Genomic DNA, 23,833 nt, shown 5'->3' with positions numbered 1-23,833 from the left:
AACTGCAGTGTCACCAAACAACTGCATTTTTTTTAATTCCAGAAGCTTCTGACAGTCAGCGAGGATTGTATCCAAACAGTACACTGAGTATTAGCGTGTTCCAGCAAATGCATTAGTACCTATTAAACATTTATACAGCAACATAAAGTTAGACAAGGATTCACAAACATAAATAAGGCCTGTTCTTTGCACTGTAGAGTCATCAGTCTAAATCCTGTCTAGATAATGACATACAGCACAGCTGCTTATAGGAGGAAGGGTGAGAAACCTTTGAAGGAAAAGTGATTTCTGAGACGGTGGTGACTGGAGAAGGGGATTTGCAGGTCTAGGAACTAACAAAATCAGGTGGTGTAAAAAGAGTGTAAATAGGAATTGAGGCAAGATAACAAGTCTAGAAGGTAGTAAAGAATGGAAAACAAGTTGTTAGCTGTGAGATAAGCTTGAATATGAAATGGTCAGGTATGGATAGAAGAATTTTCTCTTGCCACTTTTTAACACTCAGGCAATGTCTTCAATATGCAGACCTGATTGAAAGTGTCTTGCAGATATTGAGGATGGGACAGAATGGAATAAAGTCTGAGCAAGTCTGTGTCTTTAAAGCAGTACATATAGTTACTTTGGTGTGCCCTGATCAAAATGCAAGTGTTTTCTCTTTACCTTTTGGTATTTGGAGCTCTATACTTTTTTTTCCTCTTGTCTGTGCTCCACCTGGGAAGCTTTTTTTTTTTTTTTTTTTTTTTTTTACAGCAGTGTCAAGGAATTGAAAAACAAAGGGTGGTACAGATATTTTTATCTGTTGCCTGGAATGTGTCCTATATGGGAGCTACAGGAAACACTGCATAATAAGCTTCCAGCCAAATAGAATCTCAATAAATCTGTAAGTCTAGTAGACTGTATAGGAAGAGAGAAAAAGTGATATTATAACAGGGGCTGGCTCTGAGCAGAGCTGTCTAGGGCACTAGATAGCCCTAAAAAAGCTCCAAGCCAAAAAAACCCAACAACCCCCCTAACAAACAACAACAACAAAACCCAAAACCAAAAACCCCTGATGTCCTCTCTAGTTGGTAAAACTAAAACTGTCAAAGTGAAAGCTTACATGAAGCAGTGAGGTAGGTAGTGTTGAGAAAGAAGTGCCATCAGTTGCTACTTTTCCTCCTTGCTGTCTGTTGGCAGTGTTGGGAGTAGCAGGGCTTCACAGCAGTTTTGACACATCCAGATTCATCATTAAAATGCATTCAATCTTGCCCATACTGCTGGGAAGCTTCTCACCTGTTAAAACTAGTAAGTGCAAGTTCTTGGTAGCTCATAAAAAAATTTCATGTCAGTGCTACAAAATTATGGACATTTCTGCTGATTTTGTTTTGTGGTGCCTTGAAGTTTCATCTGAGATCTCGGCATAATGAAAGTCTTCTTGAGTATACAACCTTAATAATATGTAGCATTAATGTAACCTTTTGGTATTTATGAAACACCAGAAAGTTAAGTGATACAGTTCAAGTCCTGGAGAAGGACTCTGGGTAAGGCTGAAAATGAATTGAAGGTGTTTGCTTAGAGCTTTTCAGTGCCTACACACCCATTTTGTCCCTGCAATAAATCTGCATGTGGCATTTAGAAAGTAAAATTTTTCTTTACCCAGCACTACACTTAATGTTCTCCGACCATTACACTTCTCTTTGCTCTCACTCACTCTCACAGTACTTTCTAATATACAGATATCAGAGGAGTTAGTAAAGTTTGGCTGAATGCAACAATTTTTATTGGAGCACTTGTGGAATGTGGGAAATCACGTGCTGGAGAGCTACTTGCATGGAGACAGCAAATTCAGGAGTAATGCTGTCAGAAAAGGGATGTCCTGCCACCAGCTTTTGTTTTCCACCACAGTTGCCAGTGGAGTGAGGGGGCTGGTCATGCTGCCCACCCTGCCTGCCAACTCGCTAGCTCAAGGCCATTTGAGAGGGACAAGTGCCATGGCTGCAGGGCACTGAGAACAAGTATTTTGTGGACTGTCTGTGGTATGGACAAAATCTGCATGACTTAAGTTTCAGGTTGCTAGGTGCTTGGGTTCTTCTGCTGATCTCTCTGTTGGCAGCTGCCAGCGCTGCATACTCTGATGCTCACCCCTTCCTTGGGGCAGGGCTGGCTGACCAGACCATGCAGTTTTGTGCTCCTTTGGCAAACCGATGATGGTGTTCAGGACCTGGCCTAAAGTCAGTCAGCCTGCTCAGAGAAACATAATATTGCACAGGAGGGGTTGCAAATGCTGCACCCGTCCCTCTTCCACAAAACCTGTCCCTACATATGAGTGACTGGAAGTTCTAGTACCTTAAAATGGGGGTTACAGTACCAGTCCAGCTGGAGTGTATTGGTTTAGGTCTGATCTACAGTTAACATAAGCTTGTGAAACTAGATTGAATTGGCCTGATATTGAAACCAGTTCTTGAGACATGAAGCAGAGCGAAGGTAATTTGTGTAAAAGTCTACTGCCACTGCAGGCACTGGTCCAAGGAAAGACAGATGGAGAGAGGGAAATGTCACAGAGAAGGGGGAGGGGACCTGTGAAGTATGTATAAACTTAAGATTTGTACCTGTAAGACTTTAATGGCAGCTAGAAAACAGAAGGATGAAGTAGAAGGAAAAGTGGTAAATGATGCAGGTATTAATCCTGTTTAACAAAATATTTCCAAGAAATAAAATTTAATTATGAAAGGAAACCAGAAAATATCAAAGCCAAAGCCGATCATCTCAACGTGAAATGGGAACCAAAGGCAGTGCTGAGGTTAAAGCTTATTTTTGTCTCCTGCCCATGTATTACCATAGAGGAAAAAGTAGAGACTGTTGTTTTTTGCTTACCCCAGAACCAAGCTGGGCAGGTTGATTAAGGGGTGCTTGCACTGTTTTAGGGTTGGATCTGGAAGATGAAGGCAATAGTCTGTTACATGCATTGGAAAAGTTGGGGGTGGGTAAGAAAACAGAGGGTGAAACACATGGGAAACATTTGCTCCAAGGAGGCATTTTAGAAATAAGCTTACGCAGGAGGGAAGGAGAAGCAGCTGTGCTGCAAGCAGGGACCACCAGGGCTGCAGTGAGAAACAGGAGAGGAGGCAGTGTTAGGATAAGGCTTCAGCCAAATCAAAGACATAGGCAGAGGGAGGACCTAGACTGCAACTTTATGGCCAAGACACCTCTCTAGTCTAGACTGAAAGTGAAAATTTGGAGTGTCTGTGGATGGTGTACTGCCTTTAACCTAGACTCCTCTCAGGGAAAGGAGCAGAGTGCTTTGGACTAGTGCTGAAAGCAGGGTAGGTGGTAAACATACAGAATGATTTATCAGAAATGGTGTGTCCTTTGTGGAGGGGGAGATACCACGCTATAATCAGGAGAGAAATGAGCTGTCTGGAGAACAGTAAGTCAGCCAAAGAGAAAAGGTGCTTGGTTAGGGCTTCCAGACTCTGCTTCTTACTCTACTACAGGTTCTTAACTTGGCCTCAAGCAGAGCATTTATGAGTCAATTCAGTCAATTTGTTTCTAGGTCTTCAGAAGTGCCAGGTAGATTGCTCTGGAAGCATAGACAATCTTACTTGTTCCCAAATAACTGGTTTTCTGAACCTGAGTTATCTTGGCTTTTACTTTGTTGCACTGAACTGTAGAAGATCTTTCAAGTTCTTCTGTGGATCTGTGGTTTCATGACTGGTGCAAACTGATCCAAGCCTTGGCTGCTACTGAAAGAATATGCCTCACGTTACCCCTACCCCAACTTCACCCTTACTTTGTGTTAGCTCTGGTGTTGATGTGAAATGTAACATCAGGTGAACTGATAACGAATCCAGCTAAAAATTTATCCAGCAAAGATAAAATGGTGCCTCACTGACATGAGGAAGCTGTTTTGTGCCTTTGTCAAATGGGAGGGATGCCCAGCTGCAACTTCCCCAGAATTGCTGATTGGTTTCTTGTATGTGACCCTGAGGCTTCTGGTACTCGTAAAGGCTTTTGTTTTATGTAAATCAGTAATCTGATAATATGTGGTATCTCCCAGGTCCTTTTTTTCTTGAAAGTAATTTTTCTTCTTTCCCCCCTTGCTGAAATTACACTGTCCTTGTTTATCCAGTTATCTGACTTCATATCCTTTACATGGTGCTCATGGGAGACTGATCCAAAGCCCATTGCAAGCAATAACAGGATACATGTTACTGATAGCAGACTTTGGATCAGAAATAAATCCATTTATTATGCCTGGGGGTTGTACTGTTTATACTCCACAGATCAGTTTCTATATCCCATGGTGTATCACTAAAGGCAAGTTAAATAAAATTCATCCTATGCATCCAGTTGTCTTTATTACCCTTTGAATTTATTGGTAGTTCTTCCTATACTTAGAGACTGCAATTGCCCTAAAATTGATCTAATCCCTGTTTCCATAAAAGCATTTTTTGGATGAAAGCATCTCAAAGTGCTCTACAATAACTATGCTCGAACAATCCCAGTACAGCTCTTTCTGTGGTCGTGCTGCACCACCGTTCCCATAATCAGCCAGAAGAAATTGCAACTGTGGGATTGCTTCCTTGCAAGTTGAAAAGATGGGCAGATGGGCAGAGTTATTATACTGGATTTTGGTTGAGACTAATTGTTTTTTCCAGCCTAGGTGGGCTGGAGAAAGAAAACCGACTAAACTTTCCATGAACCACATTAAAAGAAAGTTTCGCTTCCCTGGTGAGAAAAGCCACTCCCAAAGCAGAGTGCTTTCAGAGTGGGTGGGGAAGGGAGCTGGAAGGGAGAGGCTTCACAATCCAAAGAACAGATTGAGACTGTTGAGGTTCTTGAGCTCAGCATCTGAGATGCTTGATCACATTGCTTCAGCCTGCCAGCTTTCCAAGTTATGTCAATCTCAGTTTGGTTCCATAAAGCATCTGCATTTTTTTTTATTGGATCCTGAGAAATGTGAACCTTCTGTGCTCAGAATGGGTATTGAAATATCCCATGGGACTTCAGTTTAAGCATTGCAGTTTCTGGTGGCCTTAGTCAAAATGAATCTTTATGTTCTACAGTCATGAAAAATGCTGGGCACTGACAACTTGCTAAGAAAGTGCTTATTTTTTTTAAAAAGGTAGCACTGCTGAGGAACAACTTAGTGCTTGTTAGGCTGAAAGTGGGAATTCAGAGCTTATCCAGCAGAATTGCCCTTGTAGCCTAGTGTTGGGTCTCATTTCGGAGGCCCATGGATTTGCTTGCACGTGTTAGTTAAGGAGCAGTGGCCTTTTACTACCTTTTAGGGTTTTGCAGTGGGAGCAGTCAGGTTGGATGTTGTCAACTGGCAGCTTTTCAGTGATCTTTGTCTCTGTGGAAGCACAAAGCTGTTTTTCAATGCAGACTGTAGAAACGGCCTGAAAAAGTCAAATGTGGCAGAAATTGGGAAATTCCTGGGAACCCCCTGATTATGTCATAGAAACATTGGTCTAAAGCCAAAGTTAATAACCTTATGTATCTTAAGTTAATAATTACAGGCATTAATAAAATCACTGTGAATTTTCCAGAGACAGTAGCATCACTAGTAATACAGTGCATGCCATTCCAGAACCAAAAGCCAAAAGGTTGTTGTTTTGATGCATTTGGCCATTCAGTCCATTTATATTACAACTCACCTCTCCCTCTCAGTATTTAATTTAAAATAATTGTGAATGTTTCCAGAAGGAGACAATTGCTGATCCAGGCTGTATAACAAAATGTGGCAAAAGAATATCTTCAGTTTTAAGGTCAGGAATAACTGCATTATTTTCAGAACAGGACAGAAAGTTTTCACTTTTCAGCTTTGAAATCCCTTTCTTTCCTTGAGAAATTGTTCTTCTTTCTGTTTCTTCTTCCTTAATCTAAGTAGCTTTGCTCTCCTTTCCTTTTCATCTCTTTGCTCCACCCAATGGAAAAGAAGATAAGGAGGAAACAGAATTGGGAGAAACTCAGTGATCACAAACCTGATTTATTACTTAAAAAAAAGAATATATATTTTTAAATGAGACAACATGAAAACTCAAAGGAACTGCACAGAAAATATTCTTGTTGAATTGCAGTTGCTGCAATAATTTGTTATGCAGTTTCAGCTCATAATGCAGGTGTAACTCTCATCAACTGGGCATGTTAAAGGCTATCCATTTGCACCTTCAAACACTATAGCAACTTTCCTTATCTGTAAAAACACTTGTGTTTGAAGGCTTTCTGTTAAGGTACTCGTTCAGAACAGAACAGCACTTATTGAATGACCATTTTCCTCCATAACACCTAAGGGACTTCCTATCCAGCTATTGAATTGTCAGAAGTCTACTAATTTCAGGGGATTTTTATGAAGTGGCTTTATGAAGAGGAATGCCTGTGGACACAGAAGAATCCCAGAATATGTCCCATCAGTGTATTGATCTCTCATTAATCTACTGAGCAGAGTATATGGTTGCCCCTTGGCTGTTGTTTCAGTAGCCAGCATTCCACTGAGTTGCATCTACTGCACTTACTCCATCAGTCATTTCCTTAATGTCTTCTTACATAAGAGGTGTAGTTGCGACTAAAGGAAGATAATGAGATTTGCTGTAAGCTGCTCTTGATTCCTCTTGATTTACCATGCAACTTTTAATTAAAAAAGGGAAAGAAGGGGTGGGGAAGAGAGATCTCATCCCTTTTAGTCAAGTCTTGAAGTAGGATAGGTAAGACTGCGTCTAGGAAAGGTAAATTGTCCTGAGTTATTTTTAGTTTTGCTGGTTCTCTAGCATTAGATACATTATAAAGTGAAAGGGAGAAAGGATGGACTTGTCAGGAAATAGGAAACTTGGAATCAAAGTTTGCTGCCACAAATGGATCAAAGATCAGGACCTGAAGATTGTTGACTAGGGCCTGTACAGGAAGAAAGAATGTCTGTTCTTGTTCTATCATCCTCTACCCTGCTGAGGAGGGGATAGTACTTATTTTTCAGGTTGTGTGAAGCAAGAGAGGGGATAGGAATGAAAGCAAACCCTTCTTTACATTTGTGTCTCCACCATTTTTCAACCCGTTAGCACTAAAACACTCGGAATTTTTCCAGAAGGCTAATTCAACATGGTGTGAAGCCTTACACAGGAAACATGCATTTTCTCAGGCAGGCATAAAAGTCTGTGATTTGTTTCTTTCTGGTGACCACACATCTTGTACAAGCATGAAGCCTTAACCAGCCCAGGATTTAGAAACCACATTTCTCTTTGTGAGTCTCTTCTGCAATTTAAAGGAACTATCTGGCAAAGATGGCATCAGAACTTTCTTTTTAACATGAAGACAAATTCTGACAAAGAGAACAGTATCAGACCTTAACTTGGATTACTTAGACAAGAAGTAACCAAAAATAGGCAGCATCTACATTTTACGATGTGGATGGAAAGCAGTAAATATTTATCTGTCCTTTCCTTCCCTTTGAAATAAATGCTTAAGACTCTGCTGTCATTCAGATAATCTGTTTCTATACTGACCCGTCTCTTTAAAGGAGACATCTATTTCCTATTACAACCATATAGAGGCCCTGAACTAAAATATTTTGCATGCCTTTGCAGGCCTCCAGGAAACATTAAACACACAGAGACAGACATACAGCTATGAAGCCCCTGTTTAAAATTAGGAGCAGAGAAGGGAAGCAGAGTTTCTGTCTGCTTTTCTCAGACCTTATATGAAAAGGATCTCAACTCAGTTCACTTGTTTTGCATAGAAGTATCTTATTTCTCAGTATTAATTAGAACCAGCTGTTGAACCAGCAAGGTCAGTGGGAAGTTACACCTTTTACCACGCAATGAATGCTTGGCCACTACAAGGGTATATTTAAAGTATGTCTCTTATTAAAAAAAACCCAAAAACTAACCACCAGAACAACAACCTTGATTGCACAAACTATTTGCTAACTGCTGCTCTAAGAACATCCAGCTTGCTTACACTGAAAAATGCTATTTTATAATATCTAAAAAGCACATATGTATTTAAGATAGCTTTTGCTACAGTTGGATTTCGCTATCAGCATGCATTAGTAACTTTACTCCTGAAAGTTGTTATACTGGAGTGAACAGGAAACAGTCACAAGTGCAGAGGTTTGAGAAGCAGGCCACCTCAGGTGTTGCCCTTTAGAAGTACAAAGTCACTTCAGGATGACATTTAGGGATAGTTACTTAACTGCTGAACTGTGGTTAGTAGTCAAAATTTCCAAAGAGTTGTGCTGCTTTGGGCCCTGATGTACATAGTTAATTCCCTATCTGAGAAATGGATCTAACAGACAATTTCTCATCAAGGAGTGTTGTGAAAACTAGACAAATATGAGTTTGGGAATGGGCACAGTTGTGTCTCAGAGATCCTTCTAATGCAGTCTGCTGCTCTGGCAGTGGACAGTGTCACCCATTTAAGGGAAGGATTAATGTAGACGGCAAATTTAAATTGCTACCTCATATGAGATATCCGCCCCTTCTAGTGACTTGTGGTTGATAACTTCCCAAGTCAAGAGTTTTAGCTTAGCTTTGTTCTTTCACTGGTTTTGAGTTTCATTTTTTGAGCTTGCTCACAGAGCAGACCTCCACAAGGTCCTGGGCAATGAGCTCTGCGATCCAATTATGCATGATGTAAAAAATAGTTTCCTTTTGTTTGTTTTAAAACTGCCTGAAGATTTCTTTTGGTGCCCCTTAGTTCTTGTGTTACCAGCCACCATTCCCAGATCAGCATTTTTGGTGCATTTCACGATTTAATAGCATCCTCTCACAGACTGAAGAATCCTTGTTTATTCAGTGTCTCCACGTCAAACAGTTGAGGAGCTTTCATTGTTCTTACCACCTTTCTCTGTTCCTTATCTAGTTTTAGCATTGAGGTGCTAATCTGTAAGAGGTATGCTATCAATTCTAAATATTGCTATCTGTGAGCTTGTATTTGTTGTTTGCTTGAGACTTAGTGGTGGGAAGTCACTCAAGATGAATTGATTACATTTTGTGAAGACTTAAGCACTACATAGCACATGTGTGCTTGTACTAGTCCTTGCAGGGGAGAGAGGGAGTGTCTGTTAGAAATCTGTTTTCCTCTAATAAGATGTAATGATTTTGAAAATGGAGAGTGACTATGCTGTACTTACTGCTAAGATGAGCTAGAGCCACTTTCTTTAAGAGCAATGCAGAGGAAGAGTGACATTCAAAAGAAAAATTATTTTTCTTACGTATTTTCCAGAATGAAACCATTTTACACCTAAGAAAGTTAATAAAAAATAGCCTGGACATCCTCTTCCTTTCTGCAGCAGCTGTTTCCACTCTGTATTTTAATGAGTGGGCTGAACTAAAATCTTTGGGGAAGGGCTTTTCCCTCTCTCTCCCCTCTTTGGCATTGCTATGTAAAAGGCTGCACTACAGTATTATGCTCTGTGCTTCTGTTGAATGAGTAAATGCCTATGGCTGGACAGTCCAGAGGAAAGGCTACATCATGTTCTCAGCTAGTTATGCTCCTTAATGCAATCTTTTTAAAATTTTCCTGGATATTCCACTGATGTGATTTTGGCTGCAAGAAGTAAGTATTTAAGACCTCAGAAGTTTTAAGATCTTTCCCCTCTCTTCTAAATTTTCTGCTATAAATAACTTGTGGAGTATCTGCTGGTTTTGGAGGTAGATTCTGTTTGAATGACTTCATTTTATATTTCCTGTTAACTGTTTTTATATCTTCTAAATGATTTTTAATTTCCCTAAAGTTGCATACTGAGATTCTTGGAAGAAAGTAACTCAAATGGTGTTGTCTATCTATAAAATGTACTGGAAAGCATTGATTCCCCTTTACTTTATAACAAAATGAGACTGACTTACCACTGCAGATGTTATTTCCAAACTGCTTTTCGTGTCCCCTGTTCCTTGATTCATCTCTGCCTGCTGAGTGACTTTATTTTTTTTTCATTCTGGTTGTATGGTTTTATTCAATGTCCAATCAGTCCTTCTTATGTGTGCTGAGAACATCTGTTTTGCAAGTTTCTGTGTGCTTTCACAGTAATACAATAATCTTTCTGTCTTTTATATGATTTCTCATACAAAATAGAACTGAGAAAATGGTGAAAGCAGCAGCATTTTCTGCCCCCCCCCCCCCCCCCCCCCCCCCCAGTTTTTCCTTCTGCACTAGATTACATTCACTAAACTCAGCAAATAGCAGAATTCCCCCTGGAGTACTGGGAAACAGCCCAAACTCACTACAGTTGCATTTTGCTGGACTATTCTTATACTAGGCTTTTCTTTTTTCCTGTCTTTCTCTTTTATGGTTTGCTGAAATTCTTTCTGTTGTAACTGCATTCCTGATTGATTCCATTCTCAGATAGGCATCTCTTGCCTGTTAAATTTCCCCAAATGAACATCCTGAAACAAAAGTAAAAGAGATACCATACATATAACTGCAAATTTAAGCTGAGAATTTTTTACTAAAACTGGAAGTAAAGATGGGCTCAACCTCAAGCCTGCTTAGTAACTTAATTAATTTTGGGCTTAAATTATTGCCTTAATTTACCAGAAAATCAAGGCTGACATTAAGCCTTTGAAACTTAAAGTTTGGGTTTAATTCTAGATTTCTCAGCTGCAGCTGGAACCATTTAGGGCCAGTCTCAAACTTGATGATTTGACTCTATAATTAGTAGCACATTTAGAACATTTAAATGAGACCTAGGGTTAGGTCTTTCTTAGTTATACTGGCATAATTATAGGAGAATTAGTTTCATTTCAAAAGTTCCAGTCTCCCAGTATGGGGATGCTTGGACTTTAAGACAAGCATTGTGGTTGATACCAGGGCAGGATCTTCACTCTTTTTTTCCAATTTCATTCTACTCCAGTAATCACCCGCATCTGTCCTTGCAATATTCACCTCACCTGAGACTTGCATGGCAGCAAATAACCTGTGCTTCCCCATTAGCAGGGTATGAGTGCTCTGGGTTTTCCTGTGGCCACATTTAGCCTGTGTTGTGTAGAGCAGCCCAGCTACTGCTCGTGGGTACCGGAGTTCTTCTGTATGCTCTGGGTTAAGGAATTAAAACTGCAGTTAATCTGCATTCCATTCTGACATAGCTCCAGGCTATGAGCAGCCCCTCTGCTGTAGTTGAGAAAACAAAGATTAAATTACACAGATATAGTTTACAGTAACTCCAGGATCATTTAAAAACCACTTTGATTTAGGTAGATTTGGGTGATAGCTGAAGATAGTAACCCTCTCTCTTTCTCATGATTGACTTTAACTTTGATTCCTTTAGGTATTCATCATCTTGTTTAGTAATTTATGATCATTCTGAAAGGCTGGAGCTACATGATATGTTGTTGCAAATAAAGGCTGCTGCTGCTTCCACATGGGGTCCTGCTCTGCAGGGCCTTCTCCAGCACTTGTGCTTCCCAGTTCTCCCCTCAGTGGCTTGAGATGGCTGCTAATGGTCTGAGTAGCTCTGAATACCATGCCTCAGTTTTCTGTTAAGCTTTTCCAGAATATTTTCTTGAAATTTAAACGACAAAGTTTGTTATTCCAGAACTTCCTAAGGCAAACAGTTCAACAGAGACAGTCATTTAGAGAAAGAGCCAGAACCCCGAGTGTGGCTAATAGCTTTTAAAGCACCTTGTAGAGAGCTTTCTGCCTGTTCTGCAGCAGAGATTTCCCCTGAGACTCCTTTGAGGTGACTGAACGGTCTCCCCTTATTCAAAATATCCTCTCTATATGACCAGCATATGATAGTTTACTGTCTTCCACACCAATGGTCCATGGCCAACAAGTGAGAGTAATAACTAGATGCAGGCATAAATGGGCACAGCAGCCTTGTCCAGCCTCCCCTGTGGCAGATAAAAATGAGCTTTGGCAGTGAACTGGGGCTCACTAAGAGGAGCAAGTTTAATATTTAACTCTGTGGCATGCACTCCATGTGATCTCAAGCATGTTATTTTATCTGTCTGCATTCAGTTTCCCTACCTCTGAATGTAATAACGCTTTGTTTGTCTGTATTGGCTGTGAACTAGTCAGTATAGTCTTATACACACCTAGCACATGAGGGATAGGATTTGAACTGGACCTTTAGGTAATGCTGTGATAAAAATACTGAAATATGAAAACATTATTTCAGGTAAATGCTTCATCTATATTTATCCATACAAAAGCCATATGCTGAATTAAAGAACCCTTGAAAACTTTATTAGAAATGAGTTGTATCTGTCACATAGAGCATGTCTGTTCTTCTTCACTTTACTCCAGTTAATCCATAGAAGTGAGAGATTTGTCTCTTCTTTTAATTTCTGGTAATATCTGAAAGGAGGGAATCGGAGATTTATGTGTTGATGTCCCCTACTAGGCAAGCTGCAGTAATGTTTAGCACAAGACCAATTAAAGTCAATTAAAGATTCAATTAAAATCTGGCTCTGTATGTGGCAGGTTCCCCAGGGCCAAGAATACATAACTTAGGGGTGTCCTGTTGTACAAGAAACCCCATCCAGCCCCTGACTTGATTAGTTTCTGAATTTCCACATTTGTATGTTCTGAGCAACCAAGACTTGTAGGACCCACTTAATTTTTAGAAAGAATAAATTCTGAAACCGCTCTCTCTTTTTTTTTTTTTTTTTTGGTCTATATCTCATTGTTTTTCCAGGTAATGAGGAGCTTTTTGCATTCAAATCTTTGCTAACCTGTTTAGCAGCCTGCTCCCAGATACCTCTTCATAGTTTTCATCCTCACTCAGTGTTCTAATATGTTCTGTGTGACAAAATAATTTTCAACTCTACTGATTCTGGTGTTGGGGTAAAAAAATTGAAGAAAAATGTGTGAACAGCAAATTTGTGTTCTCATTAACAAGTAAGAGACAGAGGGTAAAATGGTAAAAGATTTATAGAGAGTATTATTTAAATGTATGATTTTCTGCTTGATGTGGGAGTGACACTTTAAAGATTTTATGAAATGAATGAATTTCATGAAGAATAGAGTATTAATTATCTGTAATGATATAGTTTGATGTGGACAGTATGCATAGAAAGACTGTCATTCATGAAGTAATTAAAAGGCATAGGTCCGTTTTTCTTTCAATGTATGCAGTATTCTCATTTTTCCCAATTTATTCCTGTTGTGAGTCAGGATGGCGGGGGTAGGAGAGAAGGTGGGATTCATAGAAGTAAAGGAATTGTTAATGATGCTGTGAGAAATCAAATGGCACTGGGAATCACTTTGGATCTGTATTTCTCTGTATTACCCTTCCTAAACTATTTTGTAATCGGGCAGACGAAGGCACACTTTCTGGTTGGGATCTGTATGGCTGCAAGAACTGTCATGGATCAGATTCCATGATGAGGGGCATGACTTGGATTTACAGCAATAGAACTGAGACCTGGACTAACTGCGTTTGAAATCAATTATTCTGGATTGATGCAGCAGTAAGTGGAGTCTCTGCTTTTGAATAATCATGTTGTGGTTGAATTGGTGTAAATGTTGTCTGAAATATTCCAGGAGAGTATGAAAAATAAATATCAAAATCTGGTTGTTTTCAGGTGGAGGGACTGAGTACTTAACATGGTGATAAAAGGGAAAGCTTTTATAGAGTATTAATCAAGTTTTTGAATGCTTGAGAAAGAGACTGGTGGGTTTAGTTCTGTTTTTCAGTTGAGAAAATGAGATGCTACTCTCTAATGCAGTGATTGCAGAAAGCTGGGAATTAAGCTCAGATTTCCTGAATTCCAGTTCCTCAATGCGCTCTGTGAGAATCTGAGTCCTGCTGAATTATCTTCAGGGAGGAAATATCACACTGAATTGTGATTACTTAGCAACACTCTGAATGGGAATATCCTAAAAAGTTTGAAAGTGAGCGTCATCAGACAGTCTGTTTTTAATAAAGGCAAATCTGGTAGATGCATGGATAAACGTCTTCTAAAATATGGAGGGGTGGGGAGAAAACATATCCATTAGCTTTCTTTGCATCTTACAGTATTACCAGGAGCAGGATGTTGTCCATGGTAAATTCCACATGCTTCTGGGTAATGTCTTATCATTGTGTAAGCTTCTACACAATGTTTCCTGTATCCTGGATCTTTCCTCAGTGTTGTGTTGGATTTTTTTTTCTTCCTGAAATGTCTGTTTCTTATAGGAAAGAGGAAGACTGCTGTAACATTCTCCCCAATAAATCATGTGCTGTGAGAGGAGATGTGTTAGAGCTTTTCATGGGATCAACAACTCTTAAAAAAGGTGTTTTCATGCGCATGAAATAAGAAATAAGGTTGTAAATAAGAAACTATCCAAAAATAACCACAGGTTTTGGCATGGACAAGAATACTTGGCAGGAAACTTGTCTGCAGATAACACACAAGACTACTACTTTAAATATTAGAATGTGGGGGGGTTTGTTGTTGTTTGTTGTTTTTTAACAAGATCAAAAGGTTTCCTGCAGTTTTTGACATGATAATTTGTATTTGAACAGTTTAGGGGGCACATTTGTGTGTAATTAAGTTTATGGACTTGTCCAAAACCTCAGATCACCAGCTCCTACACAGAAATGGCAACACATCCATCACATCTTCAGTAGCAAGGGAGAGCAGGCTGTCTCAGAGCCATTTAAAATGCTTTTCTTTCATATTTGCCAAGTTCTTCTATTCTCTGTAGGTTTTAATGACTCAGACCTCTGAAATCTCTTCCATACATGGTTAAAGTGTAACTGCTGGTTGGGGGTGGAGTGGGAGGATGGAGGGAACAACCTACTGAACTGATAGAATTTTAAACAAACTTGGGTGGTTTTCTTGAGACAGCGTTTCAGTCCGAAGTCATACATATATATTCACATGCAGGGTATTCCTTAACCTTAATTGTGCTGGCAGCTAGAGGAATTAAATATCCATAGAGAGTGAATGCAGTCTGTTGGTATCCAGTGAAGGTAGGTAGCCTCTATGCTCCCTACAGGCCCATCTTCTTAGCCAGGATCCTTTGAATCTTATTTCTACAATATTTCTTCAGCCTTTCTAACCTTTGTCCATCTTTTACACACGTTATTGAAATAACTTGGTTATTGGATCTTTTAATGGTGGGAACCCTTTGCATATCTATCTTGTTCTCCCCTTAAAGTAGCTTATCACAGACAGCACTTACGTTTGAGCAATTTGGTAATGGATAATCAACAGAACTATTGGATCAAATGTCGTATACCGTTTCTATTTTTAAGATATCCTTAATTTAAAGATTTCTGTGTGACTGAGCCTTCTTCCAAGCTAGAAACATATTCAGAGAGACTGATTTGGTCTAGTGCTCAACTTTAGGCAAAGTTACCATACTGCCTCTGCCATAAGCCTGTTGTGTCGTATTGGTCAAATCCAGTTGTGGGTAGAATTTTCAAAAGCACATAGCATTTATGTAAATCCATCCCTATTCAAGCTGATGGAGGCCTAATTCTTATTTCCACTAAGGCTCCATTGCACTGCCTGGGCAAGGTCAAGATACTTAAAACTTGGCTTTTTGCCCTACCAAAGGAGTATAAAGGGACCCCATGGAAATGCAAATCTGGCACTGACAATTTTTCCATTGACTTCTGTGGAAGGAAGATTAAAAAAACACAGCAGCTTTTTAATAATTTCAACTTCAGCTTCCATGTTTTCCCAGTGTAAAAATAAGCCTACAATCATGTACCTACTTCATACAAATGCAACAAAGCTAATTTAATGTTTGCCTGCTCTTTGAAGATGTCTGGTGCTACCTAAAGTGTCAACTTGCATAATTAACTTGAGCTAACTTGCTGATCAGTGAAAATTTTGTATTATATTTTATATCTCTCTGAGAAACATCCCCAAATCCAAGTAATTTAGTTTAGTGGGACGATGTCTTGGTCATGAGTTTAAGAGCCTTGAGTGTGATGAGGACTTCCGATGCCCAGGGCTGTATCATTGCAGGAGGGTGTTTGGTCCCGTGTTAACCACACTGTAGGTCACAAGACTGTTGATGGGAGCCAATTGCTTTCTGTTCCAAAGCTACAAGAATCTACCAGTTGGTAAGGCCATTTTGTATCAGATCCTTGCAAAAGTTCAAAAGGGTATGAGGATCACTGTCTTCTAAATGTCACGTGTATTTTGCAGACTGATAATGGAGCATTTTGTTACCCTGATGAACTGCCTTTTCTTCTCCTGTTGACATTCTAGAGCTCAAATTAATACCACACGGTAGCTTAGGATCATATCATTCCATTTGTATTAAAAGTCCTAACACAGGTAAAAATAAAAATGTATTTCAAGGGTACTCGTTACATGAGCTGAAACGGTTGTTAGATAAATTAAGGGACTGCAGTATTAAGCGTAAATTTAATTGGAACACACATACTAACAGATGCCTACAAACCCTTCCCTGCGAGAAAAATCTCTGCCTACGTAAGTGACTGCCTCTCTGTCAGTGGACTTGCTTAGAACAGGCTGTTTGTGTATGAAATTGCAAAATCAAATCCTAAATAAAGAATGCAGCATAGTTATTCTCTGCAAATGGGAGGATTGCCTTGAGGCACAGAGCTTTCGACATCCCTTTAAATAGATAAGTATGGTGCAAAAATGGTCATGGTCTAAAATGCTATTTCAGGAAACAGCTCGTTCAGTTTCCATTCTATAGTCTTGTCTGTGGATTTACATGATCAATAATGTACATCTTTCATGGACTTAATATGTATTTCCTTGGTGTTGTATTTTTGTCTCTGCTAACATTGGTATCTATCAACAGGATCTGCCAGAACAAATTATTAAATACAGCTGATATTGACTGTTCCTGGAATGCAACCTGACCTTAGGATTAGAAAAGGCTAACTGGGGTTTGTTAACATAGGAGCAGTAAAGCAGGTTGGAAATGAGTAAATCAGCACTTTTCCGATAACTGTGTAGCCAGCTTAGGGAAGTCCTCACCATCTCTGGTGTCCAGTGCAGCATATGTTGAGCAGCTTATGTTTAAATGCATTACACTTTACTGGCTACACTGTGTTACAATTGATACAGCTGGCCAGATCCCCCAATACTCCAAAGATGATTAATGACCATCCTTAGGACTGTGCTTTTAGCCAGGGTGCAAACTTTTTCATCTGAGGACTGTAGACCCTAACACAGCTTTTACAAAATGGGCCCTGGCCTCACCTCTGTCAGAGCAGAGAGGGATGCCAAGATTTTAGTCTAATTTGAATGCTCAGCCACACAGCCCCCATGGGAACTTTGGTTATGGAGCTGCTGTTTTAGCGTTCCAGTCCTTCCACTTTCACTAAGAAACTGTGCGTTTGGGCATTTGGTTGGTTATCGTAATGCCTTGAGATCCCAAATGTTCCAGCATAGCTTGGTCTATATTTTAAGTACAACCACTTTTCCAGTCTGGAATTGACACCTTCAGCTGTGGTATTTGCCCCAAATATGGTTGGCTTCAAACAATCTCTCGGCCAAAATGCAAACCACAACTTTAAAACCCACAGATTTAAGCCTGTTACAAGCTGATGCTACTTAACCACTGCATGTACTGTTCTGGTGGGCAAAGAAATCTGCAAGGCTGTTTAGTGCAAGTTGCTCCCTTTCTTTTTTTTTAAGGATTAAGCATCTCCATGTAGCAGGGAATGAGAGCAGCCCATCAAGTGGGAACTTCTGCCTGTGTGATCCACCTCTACCTAGATGTTGTGATCTTGGCTATTGCTACCTGAGGCTGTGACAGAGATGTTATTGCTGTGTTTCCTGAGGGAAGTACCTCACACACCTCTGTACAAAGACTAGATTTCCAAACTCTTTCCATCGTGAGTAGAGAAAGAAAAGCACTGCCACGTGGTGATTTGTTCCAGCTTATGTGCTTGTTGTAGCACAGGATTACTTGTCCTCTCAAAGCCCTTGTTGCTCACCATTAACTGCAGAGGTAACTGTCTAGATGCCTGACATTTTGCTGATTCCAGTTAGGTGAAGTGGATCCTGCCATTACTATTTATCTCTCATGTTTATTCATGTGGAAATGTCCATGTTTAGAATCATTGGCATCTTGAATGAGGATTATGTTTTACAAAGTTCCTCTATGTGTGTGTGCTGATTTGTAAACTACACTTTGGCAATGTTTTTTGGGGGGGTTGTTTGTTTGTTTGTTAAGTTTTTTACTGCTGGAAAGCACTGGGTGACTGGTCGTGTTGGGAAATAGAAAATACTGGATCATGAAGAGATAATGAAAACTACAGCTCTCTGCAAGATCTAACATTTTTGAGAATTTAAAAATACTAGATTTTTGTGCTACAAGTGCTTCAAGTGCATGATGTCTTCAGTGGTTACTTGGAGCTGAGTGAGATTTCACCTTTTTGCACATATGACGTTATTAATTAGGAATCTACAGTTCTGCTCTGAACACATAATTGTTGCAAAACCTTATTGTTAAGAATTTTCAAAGAATGTAAGTATCCAGAGGGAGTTAGAGGTGAAGTTAAATCTGTCCAGTGACACTTGCCTAAGTGGTGTGCCTCTTTGATAGCCTTCTGCAATGCAGCTGATTACATCCTTAAAGTTACGGTACTGCTTAATTCTGTTCAGTGAAACAGATCATGGACACAGAGTTAAATAGTTGTAGGGATAAATCCTTGGTTTGTAGCTTTTTGAAACCTGTACCTGCTGGTATCCAAGCCGTATTGGGCTTTCCTTAATATGTAGAATGTCAGGAGACCCAGTTTATCATTCCAGCAAGAGGGCTGGTCTGTTTGTATGAATTTGGTTGGGGGTGGGAGGAAGGAGTAAAATACTGTGTCCTTGTCTAGTACCAATAGTAGTAGTACTCTGTTGTCTGCAGAACTACTTCACTGATGAGACCTAAGCTGTTTCCTGGTTGGGACTGTTTGGATGGAAGATGCTTCCATGCACGTGTGATGAGTTCCTCTTCTTGAGGCACTGGGCAGATAACTTGTTTCACACAGTCCAATGAAGTTATAATATAGAAATGACTTCTGTTCACTCCTGGACTGGCTTCAAGATCCTTTTGTCATAGAGCAGTTATTATGTAGAGAGTGGCTCTCTTCAGAGTCATCCACTTTCTTCATTGTATTGTTTACGTGCTTCTCTAGGCATGCTTGTGGAGTGTGGCTGTTGAAGGGAGTCAACACTTCACTGTGTCATCATATTAATTAACTCCTATTATCTTTATTGTAGACATGAAACCCCAAATCACTTTGCTTATTTAGCGAAGCAGAGCCTGGAGAGGGCTTGCTGTATTGTTAAGGATGCTCTTTGTCATTTCAGGAGTCTACTGACGATTGACTGCACTGTAGACTCAGTTCATCAGGCCACTTGTGGCTTTCTTTGGGACTTTAGACAAAACATCCTGCTGGTGCTTCAAATTTCTCTCTTGACAGAACAGGGATAAGTCTTGCTTAGTCATAACAAGAGGGACTTCTGGGCTTAGAGTTGCTATGAAGTTGTTGAGATGACATATGTTACAGAAATGTATCATTTTGTTCTGACTGAAATGCAACATTGCTGTTCCCCTTGTAATTATCTTTTAGAAGAGAGTTCCAGGACTTCAGCTCTGATAGCAGTTCTCTTACTGCAATCTGGGCAAGTTCTTGCTATTTGTAACAGCATAGTTTCCATTTGTCATGACAGACTATTTCTAAGCTTTGCTCATTAGTTAGGACTGGAATATATCACTTTATTTGTTTCTGTAGATGCTTTCATCAGAAACCAAGTCCAGATGTAGCGGGTTGGCAGTAGATCAGGTTGAACTACCCGAGGTTTTGCTGAGACTAAATAAGGCTTAAATATTTTCATTCTGTTTCCTCTTCACCTTACTTATCATGCTGGCATTGACAGAAGCAAGGCTGCTTTCCTGAGTGTTGATCACCCTTCTGCATCGTCAGTAAGTGCTGTTAGCAGTGTTTAAAATACAAGTGACTTGTTGATGCAAGAGAGAGACAGGGGTTTGAATAGCTAACGCTCCTTGTTTTGGCAAGCCTATTAAGATGTCAAGTGGCTCCCACAGTGGACGGGATTCTGAGACCTGCAGTAGCACAGTCCTGACATTTGGAACTGGCAGCCAGCCCTGAAGGTAACAGTGCACTCAGTCTGTTTTCACAGTGATTCTCCTCATAGGTCTATATCTGGTAATAGGCTGCCTGCTGCTGGCAATTTGCATGGAAATCCTGACTAATTGCCAACAGTGTTGTCACCTGTCACAAACAATTCCTAATCAAATACTGCCTCTCTGCAACTCTGGGCAATTACCACGTGTGTTACAAGATGTATTATATTGTCATCAGTAAACAACAGCATTAACTTGTGACTGTAAACAGCAGTACTGACTTTTGCCTTCTGCTTCCTGAAGAATGCTGGTGGAAGCCAACTTGCTGCAAGACATGGCTACCTCTGACCCACAGAAGGCATCCTTTGTTTTTTTGTGTGCAGGAGCCAAGAATGAGGAATGGTTTACGCTTGGAGTGGAGTGTGTGACAAAATACTGCTTCAAGGGTGCTGATGTCCCCAGAAGAGCCTCATGGTGAGGCAGTTGGCTTTAAGTCATCCTCTCAGAAAAAAAAGACACAACTCCTCAAACTCTGGTCTTGAAGCAGTGTGGGCTTTATGGAAAGTGCTGTTCTGACTTCTAGCAGTTGAGTTAGTAAAACAGCGTGACTTGGCATCTAGTTATAGAAGTGATTGGGGAAGGATATTGCTTGCCAAATATGCAAAGCATTTGTGTGATTTACTTCAGCAAAGATGTGAAATACATCCTACTCAGTCTGAGCTAAGGAGGAACCCTGGGGCTAGGGAAGTGCAGAGTTCTGAATGACAAATGGAGAATGGAAAAGCTGTAAGCTCCCAAGGAGATGCCTTGTCTCCAGCCTGTGTGGTGACAGACCTACCTCTGGATTGAACCCCTAGGACAGTTCTCTATGTGACACAGTGGAATGATAAGATTTGATAGAAGATGAAAGTGAGTTTAGGCTCCTGTTTCAGAAAAGCTCCTGCAGTGTTTTGTTGAACACAGAATGCAGTTGGAACTTCCAGATGTGGTTTGGGCCACTACTGGTTTTCTGCTGATAGGGAGGTCTATAGTTTGTGATACAATTTAGTTATACATGACAATAAAGTGTCAGCTGTTTGTTTCTGTAAAGCTATCATAGGAAACATCTCAAACACTGAAAGCTAGTTAACTGCAGATACTACTTAGTTACCAGTATCAAATCTGTTGAATCATCTATGTAAGGACTTTTGACTCTGAAAGCTGTAAGTTAGGATTTGTCCTTTGCTTGTCTGGGGTTAGGCTTCCTGAATGCTTTCCCATGAATTATGCAAATGCTGAGTAGAACAAAACAGGCCAGAATATATCCAAATTTGGTTCACAGAAGTAACTGGAGTAGAGGTTCTTTGCATTGCAAAATTCTGTCTCTTTCTAGGAAACACATGTACTAGAGATCTCAGTGAATCAGTCTTCTCTGGAAGATCTCATTCTGTACAACTGAGATAACTCACTCTCAGATATGTGATCTAAACCACATTAAAACATGTTTAGTCACCCATCTCTTCACAAAGTACATGCAGCATTCCTCTTCCTTTGTTACTACATGACAATTTTCTGATAACAAAGCAAGAGAGGATTAGTTTCTTCAAGAAGTCAGGTCCATGAGAACATTTAACTGATACACTGTGACAGAAATGTGTGCATGTAAGTTATGGAATAACTGCACCTTCTGGACACAGATCACTCTACTTCTGTCATTCTCTAAAAAGAAGCATCAGAATCCCAGTGCATGGATATAATTGCACTGACACAAGCTTGGTAAAGTTAGTAATGGATCATACTTCGTATGTCAGCAGATCAGTTTTCATTTCATCAGCTCCCTCCTTTATCAAGGGTCCTGGTCTTATTCCTGTTAAACAAAGAGCTGCTGCTTTATTGCTTTTGACATGGGGCTCAAGAATTCACTCACATAAAAATGCCTTGAAATCAATGGGTGCTTGCCATAGAGTATGCCATGTTCATCTCCTGAACACAAAAGGTTTATTGTCACTACATCATCAATCAGACAAAGAGGTGTGATAACTGCTGGCTCAGAGGAGCTGTGGAAAGCTGTGGGTCTGGTTAAGAAATTCTTCCAGTTCGGAGGTGACTTTGGGGTGAAGCTGAGGCTCAAGAGACAGAGACTGTTCATGTAGTTAGCTCCATGGCGTGTATGTGCCTGGGTACTCTAAGTAATGCAACTTCTAACTGTTACAGGGCCTCCTTAGACTATTCTGTTGATCCCCACTTCAAAAAAACATGAAAAGTATCTAGCTCAATAAAATGTGGGAAATTGGGGTAACATTTTTAATTATTGTCAAAGTTCATTCAGCTTCTTTTAGCATGTAACACAGCTGGGACTGTTGTAACATATGTGAACTATAGAGAGTTTAGAAGGAAACAGTTCTCCTTCTAAAGTTTGAACATGTTTTAGGAGTAAAATATATTGTCATGAGCACACATTACAAATGATAGTATAGCAGTTCATCACTTTCACTGAGTACAGGCCTCACAGATTTTAGCAGTCAAGAAACAGAGAACTGAGCCTGAATGCTTTGTGCCTCTTGATACTGATCTTTGGAATTGGGATATCTTCCTAAGTAATTCCAGTCCTGTCACGCTGGGAGCAGCTCTGTTTACTCTGATTACAGGGAAATGTGGCGAAACAATGCTGACTTATGCTTGCTGAAAACAGGAGTACAATGCAATGGAAGTTCCCAAGATCCTGACAGCTAAGCTATTGGATGCTCCATGTCTTTGTTAGTGTTTGAAGATCTGTTTAGTTAGTAACCCCCAAGACAAGTGAGCACCTTGCTCTTTTCAGGACAAGACTAATAAAGTTTGAACAACTTGTTGAAAATGTTTTGGCCCAGCATCTTTATAGCTAGCTGAGCTGTGTTATAATCAAGCCAAGCCCTTTATTATCTGAATGCATAGGAAGAGTATTTATTGTATTATAACCAAATACAAAGCAGATGAATTACTGGTCTTCTGAAACGTGAGTCACATTTACTATGAAGTGAGGTTCAACAGGTCTTTCCAACCTTACCATCCAGAGGAAATTGTCTGCTTGAGTCAAAGTATTTTCTGTTTCTGAATGCATGGCCAGGCTCTGCATTGTGGCCCCTTTCCTAGGGCAGGTGACCTGCTTACATGAGTGTCTGCTAAATTCCAAGCCTGTGTTAAAAAAGTGCAGGTGTGATAGATGATGGATGGGTGAAAGGATACTTGTTTCTCCACAGCACTGATTTGCTCTAGCTGGTGAATTTCCATGAAGTCAAGGTACAAATTTCAGTTCTAGGGCATGAAAGGGAAGAGGCTCTGTGCAAGATCTGGAACAGGGTTAATAGAGAATTCATCTAACCAAGATGTGCTCTCATAAATGGCAGCATTATCTGAGGCTGAAGTTTTGACTTGGATTAAATGTATGAAGATTTGCAAAGACATCAGTAAGAGTAGCTAGAATCTTATACAGCACTGAATAAGAACCAAGCCAAGTTTGATCTAATGCCAAATAAGTTACTCATGTACTTCTCTCAGGTTTTAATGCTTTTTATTATTTTTAAAAATTTAAAAATGGAGTAATGTCACCTCAGGACCATTTTAAAAATCATGAGACCATTGGATAATTTTTTCTTAGCCTTACAAACAGTATCTTCCCTCCATTTCAAAATTCTGTAACCATATTTGACTGCTCTGTCTGTGCTATCCTAGACATCTTTGTTGTTCTCATCAAGTACATGGCTTAGTTGTGTCTTGGCACCAGTTTGTAATCTGCCATATCTTTTGTCTCTGAATTTTTTTTTTAATGATAAGTCTGAAGAGTTTATAGTTCATTTGAGTTTTTGTGAGGTGTCCTCATCTCTCAGTTATTTAACGA

At 39.9% G+C, this 23,833-nt stretch overlaps 1 protein-coding gene across 2 annotated transcripts in view; it reads left to right on the top strand.

Moving 5' to 3' along the window:
• The window catches only part of SORBS1 (sorbin and SH3 domain containing 1), a 167,213-nt gene that overhangs the window by 45,778 nt on the left and 97,602 nt on the right, over positions 1-23,833 (top strand). Inside the window, exon 1 of one of the 2 annotated variants that reach the window (XM_051800770.1) lies at positions 8,945-9,528. The exons of the other annotated variant lie outside the window; for it this stretch is intronic. The gene's annotated coding sequence lies outside the window, so the exon portion shown is untranslated. Of the gene's footprint in view, positions 1-8,944; positions 9,529-23,833 lie in introns of those variants that run through there. 2 annotated transcript variants of the gene reach the window in all.

Source organism: Manacus candei, unplaced genomic scaffold (genome assembly GCF_025592945.1).
Source record: "Manacus candei isolate 608988 ecotype Guabito, Panama unplaced genomic scaffold, ASM2559294v1 h1tg000050l, whole genome shotgun sequence".
Taxonomy (NCBI): domain Eukaryota; kingdom Metazoa; phylum Chordata; class Aves; order Passeriformes; family Pipridae; genus Manacus; species Manacus candei.
This window is presented reverse-complemented; position numbering and strand designations above follow the sequence as displayed.